Raw genomic sequence first — 22,534 nt, 5'->3', positions numbered from 1 at the left:
TGACACCATTTTGCCTAGGCCTGGAAAACAGGAAGTAACTGAAGAAATGTTCAAAACAAGTAAATATGAGATACTTTTCCTATCGTAAGGATTAAAAATAGTAATGGTTGATTAAGAGAGCAAAATTCCCCTTTAAATGCAGCACTGCAAATTTCTTTGCCTGTATAAATGTTAATCAGACTACGCTGTCATAGGCTGTTTCACATAGACTTGTCCCTTTATGCAAGAAATACTTTGAAAAGTAATTGGATATTGAAACCTAATTTGAAATGCATAGAGATATTCAGTTCATTTTTATGATTTGAATGCTGCAAAATAAACTGCACCTCAATAATATGTGTCTGAGGGTGAATTGTCTGGCACAGTTATTTTTGACCTATAACAGCCTTCCGTTGTTATGCTGGCAAAAAGTATTTGTGCGACCATTCTGCCCACAGCCACTTTAATAAATGAGACCCTATATAGTGATCACTGTATGAACTATAGTAATACTGATTTTTTCAGTGCTCTGGTCACATGGGCCCTGATTCACTAAGATGTGAGTGTAATAGCAGAGACTGACCATTCAGGCAGACTCCGGTCAATCAATCAGTCGTCTGACCAGCGTCTAGCAAGCTCATTGACGAGCGTCTATTGACTACTTTGCTATCACTGGCACATTTTTAGGTGCAATACCGGATATGTTCGCTAGATGGCGCACAAGCGCGGGCTTTATTTACATTGGCGTTTTCATGATGGCAAAAGAATTCTTAGAATGTTATAAATACACCTGTACACCTGTATTAGAATTTTCTATTTTCTTCTATTTATTTTCTTGCTGTGTCTCCAAAATGATCAGGAAACTAATGCATTTACTAATGAATGTCAAACATTCTGTACTCAAATGTTAAACATTTACACACTTATATCTCAAATAATTTATATACTTCTAATTTCCCAATATAATTATATATCTTCATTCTCTTTAATCACGTAACTATTCTATGGTAAAGACAAGTGCAGCGCTATAAATGCATGTGATCAATAATGAACGCATGTAAAAACCAAAAAGTGCAAAGAATTGCAACAATGATGTAATATTGTAAATGGTGCTAAAATAAGTTCATAGAATCATTCCTGAATAATGGAATGTCCTTGGTGTGAGAGTACCAACTCAGAGAGTGCCTATGAATGGCACGTGTGGTCTCTCCGTGACGGACAGTAGTGCATGAACTCGTGAAAGGTAAACCACCCTTGGGACTGGTCTACACTCACCAGAACAAAAGTATTAATGTGCATGGGTTATACACATCACACATCTGGGGGTGCAGCGGTATGCTGGCAGTTATGGGTTAGTCATCCAGCTCCATCCATCCATCCATCCATCAGGGTGGGTGCCCAAATGGTCCTGGGGAGGAATTAGCTCAGCCACAGGAGCCAGAAAGGTGCTCAATAGTGTAGTACACTGTCACAGGGGTGGATGACCTTTCACGAGTTCATGCACTACTGTTCGTGGTTATATTTATCTTGTGTATTACCATTTTAGTAGTCTATATCATGTGACCAGCGCTCGCTCTATCATTTTCAAACAATGGAACTATTCTACATTATAACTCAAACTGTGTCTCCCACAGTGGTTTAGTGGTTAGAGCTCAGAACTTACAGCACTTGGCTCATGGGTTCTAATCCCGGTCATGGCTACATCCTAAAAAATAGAGATCAATTTTCTGGGTTGTGTCAGTGTCAGGAATATTGATCAAACAATTATGATTTTGCCTAATGACTAGAAAGTGGATGAATGTACTCTTCTGCCAATTAGGAAATGTGCAAGTTTCATGCCGTGTATATTTCATTGTAACATTTTTCTCTTTTAAATCTGTCTCCTTATACAACTTGACCCCCTCCCCCACCCCGCCATCACCTGTCCCATATGCAAATCTATGGATCACCGCCCCACTCTTTAACTATCTATTTACTGATCAAGTGAATGTGTCTCATTTTCTATCAGCTACAGCTCAGATCTCACATTATTATACAATTGCTGATTGTATCTCACCACTAGTCTGATTGAATTCACAATTCCTGGTCAGTCCCGTTCCCTGACCTCTAATAACCTTTAGGGCCAGTTCACACTACATGTGTTTCAGTTGCTTTTTCAGCATCACAAACGCACAGAAAGAAGGTTATATGGTTGTCAATGTCATAGTTCACATCAGCACTTGCATTTTCAGTGCATTGCAGGTGCTGTAAACAAAGTTGACCACGCTGCATTGTTTCTGCACAGAACTGTACTGGAACACATTGAAACGTCCTTGAATGTACTAAAACGCACATGTCCCTAACTACATTGAATACAAAGAAAATAGAAAAAAATAAGTGGAAGGGATATAAAAATGCAATGTAAACATGTCCAAAACGCATTCAAAATGTACTGGAACACACTAAACATGCATGCCAAAAGGGCATGAAAAAAACCCATCAGGAACACATCTAGACTGTTTCTATAGTGTGAACCAGCCCTTAGGACTTGTTCACACCATTGGTGGTGCAGAAACGCATGCAAGAACACACATTTTCCAGCACAGCAAAGAAATGCAATGCCCTATGTAGATGTGCGCAGGTACCATGATGAAAACGTTGTTGCACCTACACACGTCTATTAAAAACAGCCCCATTCACAGCCACAAATACGCATGGCACCACACTATTGTGCGGTTAGGTGCGACACACTTGGAAAATAACATAAAAATAAGCCAACATGGCTAAAACATATCTTGAAAATATGGGGACTCTGATATCCGGCGACAGTCCGTTCACGAACGAGAAGCAATTCTGCACCCTAAAACCAACATAGAGGAAAGGGATGGTCAAATTGCTGTGCTGCTTCCAAACCACCTCTGGCATGCCAGGGTCATTATGCAGGTCCTCGATGCCAGTTCTTGCCTGCGGCCACAAAATATCCACTGGCCACAAGTGAAGGTGAGTGGAGGACGTGAAGGTGGATTTCTACCAGCTTCAACCGCAAGCAGTACCACTCCTGAAAAATGAGAGCAAATAATCATTGACACGTCATCATGACAGTCAATTCTCAGTGCAGGCTATCTAGAGTGTCTTTCCTTTTTAACCATTTCAAGAGTTCAAGGAAACATTCTTGGAGCATCTACTGTGTTTGGAAAGGCCAAAGGTCCCCCCCTCCCCCAGGCACACTAATGCTTATGCAGGCCATAGACGGGGAGAAAAACGGCCGATTTTCTTTTAAAAAATGAAAAATTGGTTGTTCAAGCGGCCGACGTTGCCAGCAATGGTAAAAAAAAAAATCGGCCGATTTTCATCCCGTCTACAGCCGGCAAAAAGTGTCTCTGCAGAGAGCTCCGCTATTTCTTTGACAGTTCCTTGACATTTACAGCGGTTGCAACAATGTATCTATTTGTATCCATTTAGGATACAGATGTTTTTATTCGGAAACAAATAGATACAATGTTGCAACCGCTGTAAATGTCAAGGAACTGTCAAAGAAATAGCGGAGCTCTCTGCAGGGACACTTTTTGCCATACTGGAATTCCTCTCATTTTTCATCCTCTTCTTCTTCTTCTTCTTCATCATCATCCTCTTCTTCTTTTTCATCATCATCCTCTTCATCTTCATCCTCTTCTTCTTCATCCTCTTCTTCTTCATCATCTTGATCATCATCATCCTCTTCTTCTTCTTCTTCATCATCATCCTCTTATTCTTCTTCATCATCATCCTCCTCTTCATCATCATCTTCTTCTTCTTCTTCATCATCATCCTCTTCTTCTTCATCATCATCCTCTTCATCATCATCATCATCCTCTTCATCATCATCATCCTCTTCTTCTTCTTCTTCATCATCATCATCATCCTCTTCTTCTTCTTCATCATCATCATCATCATCCTCTTCTTCTTCATCATCATCATCATCCTTCTTCTTCTTCATCATCTTCTTCATCATCATCATCCTCTTCATCATCATCCTCTTCTTCTTCATCTTCTTCTTCTTCATCATCATCATCATCCTCTTCTTCTTCTTCTTCTTCATCATCATCATCCTCTTCTTCTTCTTCATCATCATCCTCTTCTTCTTCTTCTTCTTCATCCTCTTCTTCTTCATCATCATCATCCTCTTCTTCTTCTTCATCATCATCCTCTTCTTCATCCTCTTCTTCTTTTTCTTCTTTTTGTCTTCCTCTTGCAGGTCACTGCTCATGTGCAGATTTTTTATCAGTAAAAAATCGGCCAATTTGCCCATCATTGCCGCGAAAATCGGCCGATCGGCAAATTCGGCCGTTTTTTTTTCCAACTTTACCGAAAAAAAAAATCTGCCAAAATACCGAAAAACGGCCGAACAAATAGCCCACTAACGATCCGAAAATCGGCCGATTTTATTTCCGGACGAAAAATCGGCCAATTTTCGACCCATCTATGGCCTGCATAAGATATGGTGTGGCCCTAGGGTCAATGTGTGTTTAGAATACTTCCAAAATGCACATACAAAAACACTCCATCCAAATGCATGTTGCATTTCTATAGCATGTTAAACAGAAGAATAATGCACTTCCATAATGTTAACATACGCAAGTAAAAATAGACAAAATCCACATCCTTTTATTCTGGCTTCACATACATGCATTGTGGTCTAACACCGCACTCCTGGGCAAATCACATGCAATTTGTGTGCGTTGCAATTAGAGACAAACATTTTGCACACCTCAAATTGCACCGCATCCGGGCCAAAAATGTGCAGGACCCTTTTTCAGGGTATGCACATGTATTGTACTGTCCAAGGCATTGCACACTAACGCATTGCACACTAAAAATGTCAAATACGTTAGTGTGTACAGTGCATGAGTGTAAAATGCTTTAGTGTGTACAGTGCATGAGTGTAAAATGCTTTAGTGCACACTGCAGTGTACAACGCATTGCACACTGTAATACACTGTAATACCGTGTACACCCACACATTGTAGACTGTAATGCACTGTACTCTGTCATGCAGGATGGAGCTACGCATTGCACACTGTGATACGCTGTCCACTGTCATGCAGAATCCAGCAACGCATTGCACACTGTGATACCGTGTACACCAACACATTGTAGAATGTAATGCATTATACGCAGTATACATGTCCAGATATTCAAAGATTAGCCATGAAGGCCTAGCTGGTTACCTATTGGGCGACCGCAGATAGCCAAATAACGCTACACAAATCCAGGCAGCTCTGGGAGGGTGTCATATGACATCCGGGCAGAACGCGCTCTCCGTGATTGCTGTGTCCTAAGGACACAGCTGATCACGTGATGTGGTAAAGGCCAATCACAGCGGCTTTTTACCATGTGATCAGCCATGTCCAATGACACGCTGATCACCGGGAAATGCATTTGCCGGGTCTTGGCTGCACTTTCATCACGCTATCAGAATGTGTGGAAAGTACTGCCAAGAACCAGCAGTTATCAAAGCAGGGGTCGGCCCCGATGATCAGTGCCCACCAGTGCCACCCAACAGTTACGCCCACCTGTGGCCAGCAGTGCCACCCACCAGTGCTGCCTCATCAACGCACATCAGTGTTGCTAAATTACCAGTTTACCAAATGTTATAATATAAACAGACTTTTATTCATTATGAGCTATTTTGTGGTTTATCGAGCAAAAAGTAAAACACACAGCAGCAAGTCAATACCACCCAAAGAAAGCTCTATTTGTCTGAAAAAACTGATATAAATTTAAGATGGGTACAATGTGGCATGACGGCACAATTGTCATTCAAAGGGTAACAGTGCAGAAAGATGAAAATTGGCCAGGACAGGAAGGGGGTAGGAGTACCCAGTAGGCAAGTGGTTAATATCATTGACCCATCAATACCCAGGAGCTAATGTACAGATAAGTAGCATGTGCACCAAGTGAGATTCTGCTAGGCTCCACCCACAAAATTGCAATTACCTGTCCCTCACATGTTATAAACATGTTTGCAATGGCCACACTTACTGTACATATAAGGATCATCTCCTCAGTTGAGAACTGTGCTCTCGCCATGTCCAAATGCCAATAAGGTTATCAAAATTTTCAACCAACACAAAACCTCCAACCACTTCTCATCCACTTACACTCCCCACGACCACTTCCGGGTGCGCGCGCACGTGATGACGGACTTCCAGGATAGCCGTTCATGCTCCATGCGGACACCTGTTTGGTGCTTATTTGTTTGCAATCGCGCATTTTTATGTGCGGCTATGATAGCTTTCGCAAATGTGTGTCTTATTGATTTGTTTTTTTTAACCTTGGCTAATATTTGTTGCCAAAGGCCAAAAATCAACAAAGTGTGGACTATTTTATTACTGTAAATCGAATTGTAGAAAACCTGTAGCTGGCTGCACAGTGAATGTGACATTCATTAGTACATAACAATATTGTGGTGCAAGTGGGTTTTTTTTTTGGTTTTGAAAAAGCCAGTTTGCACCCACTTGCATATTCACGCTCTTACAAGCTACATTTGAGCAGATTATATAAGTATACAAAGTAACTATTAAGGTTGTTCATATATTGAACATAAAATAAACACAAAAACATCGGTCAAATATTTATTGATCAAATATATCGTCATTTATTTGGTCAGCAGGAACAAGTAGGTACAGTCAATATCTTGGTGAGTCACAAAAATAGGATTGATGTGGCAAAAATAAAACACTCCTGCTCATAAGAGCTTACAATCTAAAGATACTTCTAGTGAACTGTGTGTGCTCAGGTTATAGCAGGAAACAAAGGGGAAGATGAATCAAGTAACATTTTCATGCACATAGGATTTACTTACACAATCACTTAGTATGAAGATCCATTCACAAAAAAAAAGTCTTCAGATCAAAATATCAAGAAAACAAAGCATGTGAAAAAAAAACCCTCCCACCTCTACAAATCCCCTCCCACCTCTACAAATCCCCTACACATACATTTGTCAGCAGGTTTGTCAGAAAAATGCATTGGAGTCTAAATAAGCAAGCAAAATTAAAACAAGGGCAGATTTTAAACAAAACGATTGACATGTGTGAGGCTTTCAATGCAAAGAGAAAAAACACAATCATTGTGCAATAACACACAAACACTTTACAAGGCCAAAATTATGCAAACATTTCCAGCCCACTTCCAAACACAGCCTGAGTGGTGTCTGGGGCAATTCAGCACAAAATCTCTTCTTCCCCCAAACCACTACAAGCAAGGACTTAGTCACAAACCACCCGGCCTAGTAACAGGCCAAATCACTCCCTACTGCACGTCTTTATATAAGCTAGGTTGTATTTGGAGCGCGCCAAACAAGGCCCCACACCCAATGAAGCCACACCCACCACTGACCTTAGTTTGGTCAGTGAAAGTGTTTTCACCTGATGAATCCGCGTCCTACCTGCATTAACCCTTGGTATACAGGCCCCACAAATCAGAAAGAAATATACAGTGAAATGTACGTGTGCAGCATACAACAGAACATTGAGCAGGGATGTGAAAGGGAACCCCAATTGGAACCGTTATTGCTACTATGGTCACAATTCCCTCCAGATTCTCGCATGAGTTAAGACAGTCACATGACCACATCTTGTATGCAATACTGAAAATGACAAATCGATTTGACTAGTATGGTGAATTTCCCATCAATTGGCAAAACACTCCAGAAATCAAACATCACCAAACATTACACTCTGGGCAAAGCTGATTTACAAATCCTGCGACTTACAGTAAAGTTGACCATTTTAATGCAATTTTCAAGACATCTGACACAGATCTCTATGCAAATTGCCACTAAAGTAGTACATGTACTACTATAGAAATCAGTGTTTGAAATGCACCCATGTGGTCACTCTAATAGCAGACAATAGGGTGCGACTTTGCAGACGATTTACAACTTGCATGTTGTGCAAATCACATGCCAAGTCCCACTCAATGTGCACACTATTGGAGCGTTCATATTGTTGTGGTTCAAACTTGGTTGGAGCCGCAAGTAATAATAGAGTAATGAATACACTACTTTTCATGCAATTTGCTGAGAGATCGGTGTCGATTGTCTTGCAAATTGCACTTGAAATCACCATGTACCCTAACTTTGAAATCATGCAACTCCTATGCAAGTCACATGATGTGACTGTGGTGTCAATAACACCACTTAGAAATCTGCTTTAATGTGACCGGGTAGCCCCTAGTAACATTGTTTGCGATTGCCATGCAATTGGCATTACAGGCGACTTGCAAATCGTAGACCAAGTCGCACCCTATTGGCCACTGTAGGCTCTGTTCACATCCAATTGGATTGTGAACTCGTGCAACTTCACTGTAAGTTGGGCAATTGCCGCATCGGATTAGATGTGACAGTGGTGTTGGCCCCCAGTAACATTGGGTGCAATTTGCCATGCAAAGAGCAAGCTGCTGGCCATGCCAATCACATGACAAGTCACATCCAGGGTGTGCAATTTCAGGTGCAATTTGTGAATTGACATGGTACCTGATATTGGATATAATGAATGTGAGTGTATTAACGTACGCCATTTGTTGCAGTGAGAGTTCAAAGGTATTTGAAGATTTTGGCCATTTATTAGCAATTTAACATCTAGACTCAAATAGAAATCGCAATGCTACACACAATTGAAAACACAACTAGTTAGTAATTCTCTAGAAAACACAGTAAAATTGGCAACTTAAACAGTAATTTTCATTTGCATATAGTGTGAACGAAGCAGGAGAATTAACAAAGGAAATAAATCTTTGAAGGCGTGCGGTCTGCTTTGCATTTGGTGGAAAAATCCATACCAGTATTTGTGACAAGTTTGATGTGTGGATTCACCAACCAAGTCTTTTCTCTCTCGCTCACTCTTCTTTGTCTCACTGGCTCGCTCTTCTCTCTCGCTCACTCTTCTGTATGTCTCTCTTTATCACTCTTCAGTATGTTTTTCTCGCTCCCTCTTCTTCATCTCACTGGCTCGCTCTTCTCTCTCTCTGTCAGCTCTTTGCTTGCCAAATCCTTCACAAAAGTGGGTTGAGTGTAAACCATCATTATCAAATCTATTAGTGCTCCAGGCTCTTATCTTACCCCATTGTATGACATTCACATAAGGTGCAGCTTTGAAGGTGTTTCAACAGACAAGGCCTCATTCTAATTCACATTTTAGGGATCACTTAGACAGAAAGCAAAGATGTTGCCAGAACATCTATTTGAAGACAGCCACACACGGAGATCATACTACTTCCTTGCCGTGGTTGGGATTCAAACCGACAACTCTAGAGTTGTGAGGCAGTAGTGCTAACCACTAATCCACGGAGCTACATTGCTAATCCAGCCTGTATTTCTGTGCTGTGAATCAATCTTAGGTCCCTGGGCAAGTTCAGTGTAACTACCAGATATCTCCAATGTGACACAAATGTTGTGCTATGTTGCCAATTCACATGTATGATGGTTCTATGTATCCCAATACAAAGGATTGCAATACTAATACAGGCGTACCTCGGTTTACCAATGCCTCAGGGAATGTCATATTTGGGGTACAAATGCCAAACCATTTCAGTTAATTGGTCTGTTTACAAATGTTTGAATAATTTGGTATGGGCATGTGGCCTGGTATGGTTCAGGAGGGGGGAGGCGCTCGCTTGTCCCCCCCCCCCCTTTCCTGACCTGCTGGGCTGCATGCTCAGATAAGTATCTGTTATGGATTTTGGGGGGTACCCCATGCTGTTTTTTATTTAATTTCAGCGTGGAGTTACCCCTTAACATCCATACGAGACCCGAAGGGCTTAGTATGGATGGGAGGGGGGACCCCACGCCGGGTTTTTTACAAATTGTTTATAATTCCCTGCAATACTTTTACATCAACTGTCAGTGGGGAACTCCGCCGACAGCTGAAACATGAGCGCTGCATTGGTTTTCGCTACTAAAATGCTGCATGAGTTGATAACATAACTCATGCGGGATTGTAGGAGCGACAGCCATGTGTTAATGTTTCAACTGTCAGCGGGGTTCCCCACTGACAGCTGAATGTAAAAAAAAAAAAAAAAAGCGTGGGGTCCCCCCTCCCATCCATACCCAGCCCTTCGGATCTGGTATGGATATTAAGGGGGAACTCCACGCTGAAATAAAAAAAAACAGCTTGGGGATCCCCCCAAAATCCATACCAGACCCTTATCCGAGCATGCAGCCCGGCAGGTCAGGAAAGGGGGGGGCGAGCGAGCGCCCCCCCTCCTGAACTATACCAGGCCACCTGCCCTCAACATGGGGGGGTGCTTTGGGGAAGGGGGGCTCCCCCCCAAAGCAACTTGTCCCCATGTTAATGGGGACAAGGGCCTCTTCCGTTATTGGGATAATTGGTCAGCCATTTTTTGGGATTTTAGCATATTTTGTTTACCAGTAAAGTTGAAAATTTTTTGTTCCAAATTTACTGATAAAAAAAATGTGCCAAAATCCCGAAAAACAGCTGACCAATTAACCCACTAACGGCCCGAAAATCGTTCGATTTTCTTTTCGGCAGAAAAATCGGCCGATTTTAGACCCATCTATGGCCTGCTTTACATGGGTCTAAAATCGTCCGCAAAAAAAAATCGGCTGATTTTCAGCCCGTTAGTGGGTTAATTGGTCAGCCATTTTTGGGGATTTTGCAACTTTTTTTAATTGGTAAATTTGGAAAAAAATTGGCCGATTTTGCAGATCGGCCGATTTTAGCTGCAATGATCGGCAAATTGGCTGATCTTTTAACAGATAAATAATCTGCACATGAGCCATGGCCTGCAAGAAAAAGAATAAAAAAAAAGAATAAGAAAAAGAAAAATGCAGGCCTTAGATGGGGCGAAAACTGACAGTGTTAAAAAAAAAAAATCGGTTGTTCAATGGGCCGACGTTACCACCAATGGCAAAAAAATTGTTCGATTTTCGCCCCATCTACGGCCTGCAAATATAATAGCGAAGTAATTACTTCTGTCCCTGCAGAGAGCTGCGCTATTATATTTGACATTAAAAAGTATAAAGGTTGCAACATTGTATCTATTTGTATCCGAATAAAAACATCTATATCCGGAATGGATACAAATGGATACAATGTTGCAGTCTCTATACTTTTTAATGTCAAATATAATAGCGAAGCTCTCTGCAGGGACAGAAGGAATGTTTCAGCTGTCATCGGGGTTTCCCACTGACAGCTGAATTTTAAATTATTTCCGTGAATTAAATAAATAATAAAAAAAACAGCGTGGGTCCCCCCTCTCATCCTTACCAAGCCCTTCAGGTCTGGTATGGGTATTAAGGGGGAACTCCACGCTGAAATTTAAAAAAAAAACAGCGTGGGTCCCCCTCAATATCCATACCAGACCCTTATCCGAGCATGCAGCCCGGCAGGTCAGGAAAGGGGGGGGACGAGCGAGCGCCCCCCCCCCTCCTGAACCATACCAGGCCACATGCCCTCAACATGGGGGGGTGCTTTGGGGCAGGGGGGGCTCCCCCCCCAAAGCACCTTGTCCCCATGTTGATGAGGACAAGGGCCTCTTCCCCACAACCCTGGCCGGTGGTTGTGGGGGTCTGCGGGCGGGGGGCTTATCAGAATCTGGAAGCCCCCTTTAACAAGGGGGCCCCCAGATCCCGGCCCCCCCCTACGTGAACGAGTCTGCGGTAGATGCTCCCGCAGACTCCTTCACAAAAAAAAAAAGTGTGGTGTAAAAAAAACACAGTACAGGGTCTTTGACAAGTCCTTTATTAAAACAATGTCCCCCGAAGTAGATCCAACGTCAATCACGGCGGCGGCGGCAGGGACCCGAAAAAAGAAAAAAAAAAAAAGGTTCCGCTCCCGTCGGAGGCTCCCAGCCTTGTGAAGAAGAGGCTAGCTGACAGTTCTTATATAGGTATGGGGCGGGGCCAGCCGGGCACATCATCCCCGCCCCTTACCTATTTGAGAAATGTCACCCTGTCTCTCCGCTGAGGCTAACTAGCTGAATGCAGGAGACAGTCTGACATTTCTTATATAGCTATGGGGCGGGGCCAGCCAGGAACAGCAAGCATGTGACATGGGGCGGGTCACTCGGATGATGTCCCCGGCTGGCCCCGCCCCATAGCTATATAAGAAATGTCAGACTGTCTCCTGCATTCAGCTAGTTAGCCTCAGCGGAGAGACAGGGTGACATTTCTCAAATAGGTAAGGGGCGGGGATGATGTGCCCGGCTGGCCCCGCCCCATACCTATATAAGAACTGTCAGCTAGCCTCTTCTTCACAAGGCTGGGAGCCTCCGACGGGAGCGGAACCTTTTTTTTTTTTTCTTTTTTCGGGTCCCTGCCGCCGCCGCCGTGATTGACGTTGGATCTACTTCGGGGGACATTGTTTTAATAAAGGACTTGTCAAAGACCCTGTACTGTGTTTTTTTTACACCACACTTTTTTTTTTTGTGAAGGAGTCTGCGGGAGCATCTACCGCAGACTCGTTCACGTAGGGGGGGGGCCGGGATCTGGGGGCCCCCTTGTTAAAGGGGGCTTCCAGATTCTGATAAGCCCCCCGCCCGCAGACCCCCACAACCACCGGCCAGGGTTGTGGGGAAGAGGCCCTTGTCCTCATCAACATGGGGACAAGGTGCTTTGGGGGGGGAGCCCCCCTGCCTCAAAGCACCCCCCCATGTTGAGGGCATGTGGCCTGGTATGGTTCAGGAGGGGGGGGGGGCGCTCGCTCGTCCCCCCCCTTTCCTGACCTGCCGGGCTGCATGCTCGGATAAGGGTCTGGTATGGATATTGAGGGGGACCCACGCTGTTTTTTTTTTTTAATTTCAGCGTGGAGTTCCCCCTTAATATCCATACCAGACCTGAAGGGCTTGGTATGGATGAGAGGGGGGACCCACGCTGTTTTTTTTTTTTTATTGTGGACCTTTATTTTTACATTCAGCTGTCAAAATATATATTATCTAGACCTTTGAAATAAGTAAAATCATTACAGAAATAATTATAAAGGATAAGAAACAAAAATAGAATCACTAGAACTAAGGAAATCTAGTTAGATTACATGAAGATATGCCGAGTGCTGTTTATTAAACACAATAGTCGCGAGCGAGTGCCGGCTGTCAGAGGAATCCACAATCAGATTCACTATTAGTCAGTGGCTAAAAAGCAAACGCCCATGGCAGAAGTCTAAAATGTGTTCTGCACATGCTCAGTTGTATCTGCCAAAGACACTGCACGGGCTTCTAGATTTTTACTGTGTCGATTTCCTTGAGAAAAACGATTTTTAACACATTTTTAATTTTTTTGGAAATAGCAGATATTGTTTAAAGTGAAGTCCTGATATTTGGCAAAGCAAATTTCTAAGTGAACATGTCTCTGCAGTGATTTTTCATGGTTTTAGACTTGCTTCTTAGCAAGTCTGTTTTGTGAGTCTGATTTCGGGCGTGTGTCTCTTTGTGAATTAGATTGGGCATCTGCTTATGGGCTCTGCTCAATAGTGAATTAGGTTGCAGGGTAAAAAATGACGGACGCCCATGAAAATTGGGCTTAAGCCCATAAATATGCGCCCACGCCCAATAGTGAATCAGGGCCATGGTGTCAAGTTCACAATTCGGATCCCGCGGTGAATACACGACTTGGTGAGCTCCTATCTGCCGTCTGCCAATACGAGGACCAAATTGTCCAGGGCCTGTCTTCTGTTCACCAGGTTGTTCATCCCTCGGAGTTATCAAGCTGTATGGATGACATGGGACTCAGCAACCATACACATGAGCCCAGTAATGACTCGTGCTGCAGGCCAAGGCTGTTGCGGCAAGCAGGAGTGTCTTCCTTCTTCCTTTCCAAAGTGTAGGACTATACAGGAGCTGAATAATGTCATGAAACATGAACTTGGTCGTATGTTAAAAGACGTTCGCTCTATAGTTCAACAGATAAACATGACTTTGGATCTGCTTTGTTATTTGCAAACTCTTGAAATTAAGTATTCATTGATTTGAAGATTTTTTTTTTTCAGGGAAACTTTTTTTTTTTTTTAAGTTTTACCCACCATGGTAAAACAGTTATAATTTGTTTATTTATAGAACCCAATACTGATGATTGGTATTGGCACTTGCGTGAGCCTGTAGGCGATCCAGCACTCTCCTCACAGGTTTTTCCCACAAATAGAGCTTTCTTTTGGTGGTATTTGATCACCACTGGGTTTTTCATTTTTTATTATACAAACGAAAAAAGACTAAAAATTTTGAAGAACAACAATTTTTTACTTTCTGCTATAAAACCTATCCAATAAAAAAAAAATCAAATTTCTTATAAATTTAGGCCAAACTGTTTTCTGCTACATGTCTTTGGTAAAATAAAAATCCCAATAAGTGTATATTGATTGGTTTGTGTGAAGGTTACAGCACCTACAAACTATGGTGTATATATAATGGAATTTAGGCAGCTATAGACACTATACTGGTAATGCTACTTATAGTAGGAATGTGATAGTGTGGAGGGCAATCTGACACTAAGTGGGAACTGACTGACATCACCAGTGACACTACTACAATGATCTGTGCCAATAATATACGATATCACTTTAATAATGATGCTAGCTGAGAAGAGGTTTATATCTAATGGCAATCAACGAGTTAACGGTGTGCCTATCAATGTGTAATATGGGCTGCTTTTCCTAAGCGATGTGCTTGTTTTTTCTCCCTGCAAAGTAGGGAGAAAAACAGGCACGTTGCTGCTCTCCGTTCAGAGTCCTGTGTTCTTAGTAAAGGGCCCTGAACTGTCTTTCTGTCTAAGCCAATCGGCAGGCCTGGCCATAAATCATTGGCCAGGACCTGATGATCAGCTTGCGCTGCAAAGGACAGCACTGAAGGGGCAGTGGGCGCGCCCCTTACCCTGAAATGCCAGATCATGTACATGTACGTGATCTTGCGCAGTGGGGCTGCTCTGCAGCAGTAAAACTGCAGTAGGTGGTCAGCAACTGGTTAAAGCAGGATGAGCACAGACATGTAACACATTAAAAGCATGTACATCAACATGACACATTAAAACAGATATTGACACGCACCAACTCAAATGCTTAAATGATTTATTTAGACTTGCAACTGTGCTAAAGCAGAGCTATAAGCCAAACCCTTTTTAGCAATTTTGGACAGAGTAAGTGAGAGTTATAACCCCTGCTGGGTTTTGTTTTTTTTTTGCAATCTCTTTTCCATTGTGAAGACTTCCCTTCAATTCCTGTCCCAGAGACAAAAAAGGAAGTGATGGGGAATACCTCCAAAGTGAGGGAATCCCTGGTTGTCACCAATGTCCCCAGAACTAGTGTCCCCATTGTCCCTCTATTGCTGTTCTGGTGACAACCAAACAATTGGGATTTTTTTTTTCTTTCACTTTCTATGATAAGAGTAAACATGATAAATAGAGAGGATGAATCTCCCTGATGGGGCACAGACAGCAATAAAAATCTGGCAGGTGTTCTAATCCCTCTCCACTCTATCCAAAACTAAACAAAAATAAAAAGTTCTTCCTTTTATGTATACTAGCACTACATTTTAGGGTGCCCTCACACTGACAGTTTTAGCCAGTCTCAGGCATGGTTCACCCCCTTGGGGTCAGTTCATTTGTGTACTGTGAGTGCTTTGAACTATGCCCGGGATCGGTTAAGCATACCATGCCTCTAACCATTTAGAGAGGTGGACCCATACATTGTAACGTGGACTGATAGTTTGTTTCAGCGTGAGTGCAAACTGGGCTGGAGCACAGAACTCTCCATTGACAACAATTTACTGCATGGATCACTCATCTGGTTAGCACACAAGTGTGCCCTGGGATCACTTCCTTTTATAGTCCAGTGTAAGTGCATACCAGTGGGAGACGGGGGAGAATCGAACTTAAGCACACTTCACTTTAACTGGCCTCTGGGTCAATGCACTGTCATGGCAGTTGTTCTATTTTCCAGAAAGTTTCATTGTGCCCTGTCAGATTTTGGATTATTTCATACTTTGTGCTGCAGAGAGCCTTAAAATAAAGATTTTGTACTTATCTGGAAAATGCTTTTCTTGGAGTAAAGTACAGAGCTTTAAGTATTGATTGTGGATTTTTTGCTGCCACCTTCAGGTAAGGACACTAGCAAACACAACAGGTAGGACAGTCCATACAACCTCACCCACTCCCAACAAGTCTCAGTTTTTTAGCAAGCAATCAGAAGAAAAGGGCATCTCGGGAAGGGTTCTTTTATTGCATGAAAAAGATTTTATAGGCAAGTCAAAAATCCATATTTCTTAATTGTCCAGCACGGGACTCCTATATGTCTTGACCATGGGATGTCCCGAAGCAAAACAATTGAGAAGTGGGCAACACAGCTAAAATGCCAAAAGGCTTAAACAAGGGAATCAGCTTACAAAACTCAAAAAGCAGCTTGAAGCACATGATGGCTGAAACTGGCATCCACAGAGGCCTGAAGTGTCGCCTGATAAAACTATACAAAGGTGTGAACGGAGGACAATGTAGGGCCTTGTAAATAATGAACGCCTGGTGCTGAGAAGCCCAAAAGGCACTGACTGAACGAATCAAGTGAGCCTTAACATGGAAGGAAGGAGTCCTATCCTTCAAGGATTAAGCCTTAGTGATAACCTGCTTAATCCAGAGATGGTGGAACAAGATGCAGGACAGCCCTTGCAAGGGCCTGTAGGCAGGACAAATAGAATGTGCACTGTGCGTACTGCATCTGAACAATGTAGATTTGGGATCGGGGCACAGAGAGGGTAGTATGATGTTCTGATTTGAGGCTCTGTTCACACCAATGCGTTTTTAGCACTTTTTTGCAGAAACGCACTACAGTCCATTTTAACATGGTTTCCTATGGAACATGTTCACATCTATGCTTTTTTGAACTGCTGCGTATTTGGGAAGGGTCAGGGACTTTTTTAAAAGCAAAAAGCAGCATTTTTGCTACAATAGAGGTCAATGGAGAAGCTGCTGGAATGCATGGTACTGCATTTTTATTCTGCACAGCAATGAAAAAAATTCCACTTTAACAAAAAAAAAAGCTGAACAAAATGCAAAAAAAATGCAAAACGAACTGGGAAAAGTCCTGCAAACCAGACAAAAAGCAAACTGCATAGGTGTGAACGGAGCCTAAGGTGGAAGCAGGAATCCACCTTAACTAGCTATCACACTTTGAATGACAATTGCGCGGTCATGCAACACTGTACCCATATGCATTTAGCATTTTTTGAGACAGATAAAATTTTATTTTGGTGGTATTTATTCACCACTGAGATTTTTAATTTTTTGCTATATAAATGAAAAAGTCCAAACATTTTGAAAAAAAAAGTGTTTTTTCTTATCAAATTTCGCAAATAAATAATCTTTGTTCATAAATCTTGGCCAAAATGTATTCAGCTATATTTTTAGTACAAAAAAAAAAAAATAACCCAAATTAGTTGATAACCAAAAATTATAATTTTTCAAAATAATTTTAATTTTATTTTTTTATATTAGATTTGTTTTTTAACATACTGTCACCCTAGCAGTGCAGTCTCACCATAGTGACACTGCACTACTTGTGGGGGGTGATGAAGATTATATTTTTACACTGATTGCTTTTACACCCATAAAGGCTGTAAAAGCAATCATTTCTCCTTCTCTCTGGCTGCATTCTTGCAGCCATTGAGAAATACTGTGAGGGCTGTGATTAGTCACAGCTTGTCACGTGGTACAATTCTGTTGTGAATAGCCTAGTACCATGTGACCTCTGTGATCATTCACAGATTTCACTAGTAGTAAGCAATGATGTCAGGAAGTGACATCTTGCTTACTACTATTCATGTGATCACTGATTGGCCAATCAGTGATCATATGATCAGGACCTCACACAGAGGTCCAGTACAGAGATCGGTGTTCAGACACAGTGGGCATCGGATCGCGGACAGGCAGGGAATACAGGACGTTTATAAATGGCCACCCACTCCTGCACTGCTCTTGTCTGGTCGTTTATGTACATGGGCTGGACGGGCAGTGGTTAAGGAGGAAGGCGGTTCATGGCCTGTCTTTATGAAGAACAAGGAAGGGTTTGTTACAGGATAATCCAAGCAGAAAACAGTACAGTGCTGAAAAATGACAAGACCTTAGAATAACCAGAAATTATAAAGATGATTTAAATAAATCATTATCCAGGATGTAAATATATTCAATATATGTAAATGAAGCGCTGTGAATGGCGCAGTAAAAAGGAAGTAAGTGCGACTATTAGAAGCTTTCCTTAACCCAATATCTGCTTATTAACAGTACTAACATGTATGAAGGAGTTGGATCTTAATAGAATAATTGACTTGTTATATTTCTATTTGTTCTAGATTGGGAAAAGTAAGATAAATAGCCTTTTTATAGTCTATGTGAATATACATTTACCGTATATACTCGAGTATAAGCCGACCCGAATATAAGCCGAGGTACCTAATTTTACCACAAAAAACTGGGAAAAACTATTGACTCGAGTATAAGCCGAGGGTGGGAAATGAGGCACCTACTAGCAGGAATAGCACCCCATCATTGGTGTCCGTGGAAGGAATAGCGCCCCATCATTGGTGTCAGGGGGAAGAATAGCGCCCCATCATTGGTGTCAGTGGGAGGAATACCGCCCCATCATTGGTGTCAGTGGGAGGAATACCGCCCCATCATTGGTGTCAGTGGGAGGAATAGCGCCCCATCATTGGTGTCAGTGGGAAGAATCGTGCCCCATCATTGGTGTCAGAGCAATGAATCGTGCCCCATCATTGGTATCAGTGGGAGGAATAGCACCCCATCATTGGTATCAGGGGGAAGAATAGCGCCCCATCATTGGTGTCAGTGGGAGGAATACCGCCCCATCATTGGTGTCAGTGGGAGGAATAGCGCCCCATCATTGGTGTCAGTGGGAAGAATAGCGTCCCATCATTGGTGTCAGTGGGAGGAATAGCGCCCCATCATTGGTGTCAGTGGGAGGAATAGCGCCCCATCATTGGTGTCAGTGGGAGGAATAGCGCCCCAACATTGGTGTCAGTGGGAGTAATAGCGCCCCATCATTGGTGTCAGTGGGAGGAATAGTACTCCATCAGTGGGGAGAGGAATAGTGCCCCATCGTTGGTGTCAGTGGGTGGGAGGAAGAGTGCCCCATCGTTGGTGTCAGTGGGAGGAATAGTGCCCCATCATTGGTGTCAGTGGGAGGAATAATGCCCCATCATTAGTATCAGTGACACCAATGATGGGGCACTATTCCTCCCACTGACACCAATGACACTTGCTGACTCCTGTTCTAGTATGGTACTGCTGCAGCCAGCATATGTGGTTGCAGCAGCACCTCTGCACTGCACACTTACCCTCACTCGATTTTCGCGGGTCCGCTCGGCTCCGCCTCCTCACCTGTGATTGGCCACCTGTGTGCCTTTCCTGAGCTACAGTTCTGGCAGCCAATCACAGGTGAGGAGGCGGAGCCGAGCGGCAGGAGTGAGGGAGTGGCTGGAGTGACTGAAGGAGCAGCGCTTCCTGGATGGATCGTCGTGGGAGCCAGGTAAGAGACTGCAGCCCTCTGCCAACCCCTGTACTTGGTGTCCCTTCCGTCGGAAGGGGGGGACGGCGGCAGCACCGCGCCGCCCCCCTAAAAAGTGCTCCCTGACGTTGACTCGAGTATAAGCCGAGGGGCCGTTTTTCAGCACAAAAAATGTGCTGAAAAACTCGGCTTATACTCGAGTATATACGGTATGTATGTGGATATATAGATACATATATCTTGGTTTGTTCTCTACATTCAAGCAATCTGGTAGTAATTAGTTAGCTTTCCCTCCCCCATCTCTGTGAGTAAGAGTTAAAGTTTCACTAATCAGAGAAGTGTAAGAATCTATTTCATACATGTTAAGCATACAAGATTTAGACTGTAATATTTCTTGATTACAATATTTATATATGATAGAACTTTATATCAAGATTACTTTTGGGAGAATCTATATATAAATCAGTATATTAGTAACACACCATTCCCCTGACTGAGGGAATGTCAACTCAGTTTTGGCTGAAGGTCCTAAGGATTACATTTCAGACTCTCTCCTAGGGGAGGGAAGAAGACTGAAGGTTTGTTCTATACATCTGTGGCCAAATATCTTTGTAGGACTACAAGGGACAGAAAAGTAAACCAGCCCACTTTTAGGAGAAGGTGGGGGCTGAATTGCTCCATATAGAGCAGAACAAAGACTTTTTAGGTACACTTTTTTACAAGCCGAGATTCATGACACACAGAGATTCATACCACACACAAAATTACATACAATCTTTATATCAAGAACTTCACTTTATTATTTGGACATTATCTAAACATTCTGTATTCCAATATTTTATGCAATATTATTATTAAATCAATTTCTGAGTTTATGTAAGAGTTGGAAGGACTTTCTATTTTTAACTTTTCTCACCAATACAAGTTAACAAAATATCGAGACAATACGGTAATTTACTGCTGCAGTACAATTCACTGCATGGTCCGCCCGTACAATGTGTGATAGGCAGTCGTTGCACTACAAGTCCCAGCATGGCATGCCCAATGTGTGATAGGCAGTCGCTGCACTACAAGTCCCAGCATGGCCCGCCCGTACAATGTGTGATAGGCAGTCGCTGCACTACAAGTCCCAGCATGGCCCGTACAATGTGTGATAGGCAGTCGCTGCACTACAAGTCCAAGCATGGCCCACCTGTACAATGTGTGATAGGCAGTCGCTGCACTACAAGTCCCAGCATGGCCCGCCTGTACAATGTGTGATAGGCAGTCGCTGCACTACAAGTCCCAGCATGGCCCGTACAATGTGTGATAGGCAGTCACTGCACTACAAATCCCAGCATGGCCCACCCGTACAATGTGTGATAGGCAGTCGCTGCACTACAATTCACAGCATGACCCGCCCATACAATGTGTGATAGGCAGTCACTGCACTACAGGTCCCAGCATGGCCCGCCTGTACAATGTGTGATAGGCAGTCGTTGCACGACAAGTCCCAGCATGGCACGCCCAACGTGTGATAGGCAGTCGCTGCACTACAAGTCCCAACATGGCCCGCCTGTACAATATGTGATAGGCAGTCGCTGCACTACAAGTCCCAGCATGGCCCACCCAATGTATGGTAGGCAGTCGCTGCACTACAAGTCCCAGTGTGGACCGCCTGTACAATGTGTGATAGGCAGTCACTGCACTACAAGTCCCAGCATGGCCTGCCTGTAGAATGTGTGATAGGCAGTCGCTGCACTACAAGTCCCAGCATGGCCCTCCCAATGTGTGATAGGCAGTCGCTGCACTACAAGTCCCAGCATGGACCGCCTGTACAATGTGTGATAGGCAGTCGCTGCACTAAAAGTCCCAGCATGGCCTGCCTGTAGAATGTGTGATAGGCAGTCGCTGCACTACAAGTCCCAGCATGGCCCTCCCAATGTGTGATAGGCAGTCGCTGCACTACAAGTCCCAGCATGGACCGCCTGTACAATGTGTGGTAAGCAGTCGCTGCACTACAAGTCCCAGCATGGCCCGCCTGTACAATGTGTGATAGGCAGTCGCTGCACTATGAGTGCCAGCATGGCCCGCCCGTAAAATGTGTGGTAGGCAGTCGCTGCACTACAAGTACCAGCATGGCCCGCCCATAAAATATGTGATAGGCAGTCGCTGCAGTACAAATCCCAGCATGGCCCGCCCGTACAACGTGTGATAGGCAATCGCTGCACTACAAGTCCCAGCATGGCCCGCCCGCAAAATGTGTGATAGGCAGTCGCTGCACTACAAGTCCCAGCATGGCCCGCCCATACAATCTGTGATAGGCAGTCGCTGCACTACAAGACCCAGCATGGCCCACCCGTACAATGTGTGATAGGCAGTCGCTGCACTACAAGTCCCAGCATGGCCCGCCTATAAAATGTGTGATAGGCAGTCGCTGCACTACAAGTCCCAACGTGGCCCTCCCAATGTGTGATAGGCAGCCGCTGCACTACAAGTCCCAGCATGGCTCGCCCGTACAATGTGTGATAGGCAGTCGCTGCACTACAAGTCCTAGCATGGACCGCTTGTACAATGTGTGATAGGCAGTCGCAGCACTAAAAGTCCCAGCATGGCACGCCCATAAAATATGTGATAGGCAGTTGCTGCACTACAATTCCCAGCATGGCCCGCCCCCACAATGTGTGACAGGCAGTCGCTGCACTACAAGTCCCTACATGGCCCACCCGTACAACGTTTCATAGGCAGTCGCTGCATTACAAGTCCCAGCATGGACCACCCATACGTATGATAGGCAGTCGCTGCACTACAAGTCCCAGCATGGCCCGCCTGTACAATATGTGATAGTAGCTGCACTACAAGTCCCAGCATGGCCCGTACAGAAAATGTGTGATAGGCAATCGCTGCACTACATGTCCCAGCATGGACCACCCATATGTGTGATAGGCAGTCGCTGCACTACATGTCCCAGCATGGACCACCCATACGTGTGATAGGCAGTCGCTGCACTACAAGTCTCAGCATGGCATGCCCCCACAATGTGTGACAGGCAGTCGCTGCACTACAAGTCCCAGCATGGCCCGCCCATAAAATGTGTGATA

General features: G+C 43.7%; 1 protein-coding gene across 5 annotated transcripts in view; it reads left to right on the top strand.

The window, feature by feature from the left end:
• Positions 1-22,534, top strand: part of LOC149455958 (uncharacterized) — a 221,844-nt gene that overhangs the window by 70,753 nt on the left and 128,557 nt on the right. The window contains exon 4 of one of the 5 annotated variants that reach the window (XR_016313993.1): positions 505-518. The exons of the other annotated variants lie outside the window; for them this stretch is intronic. The gene's annotated coding sequence lies outside the window, so the exon portion shown is untranslated. Of the gene's footprint in view, positions 1-504; positions 519-22,534 lie in introns of those variants that run through there. 5 annotated transcript variants of the gene reach the window in all.

The sequence above is a fragment of the Staurois parvus genome, unplaced genomic scaffold (assembly GCF_062004578.1).
Source record: "Staurois parvus isolate SC_StPar_1 unplaced genomic scaffold, SC_StPar_1.0 ptg000380l, whole genome shotgun sequence".
Taxonomy (NCBI): domain Eukaryota; kingdom Metazoa; phylum Chordata; class Amphibia; order Anura; family Ranidae; genus Staurois; species Staurois parvus.
The sequence above is the reverse complement of the archived record's forward strand: the minus strand, read 5'-3'. Positions and strand labels throughout refer to the sequence as shown.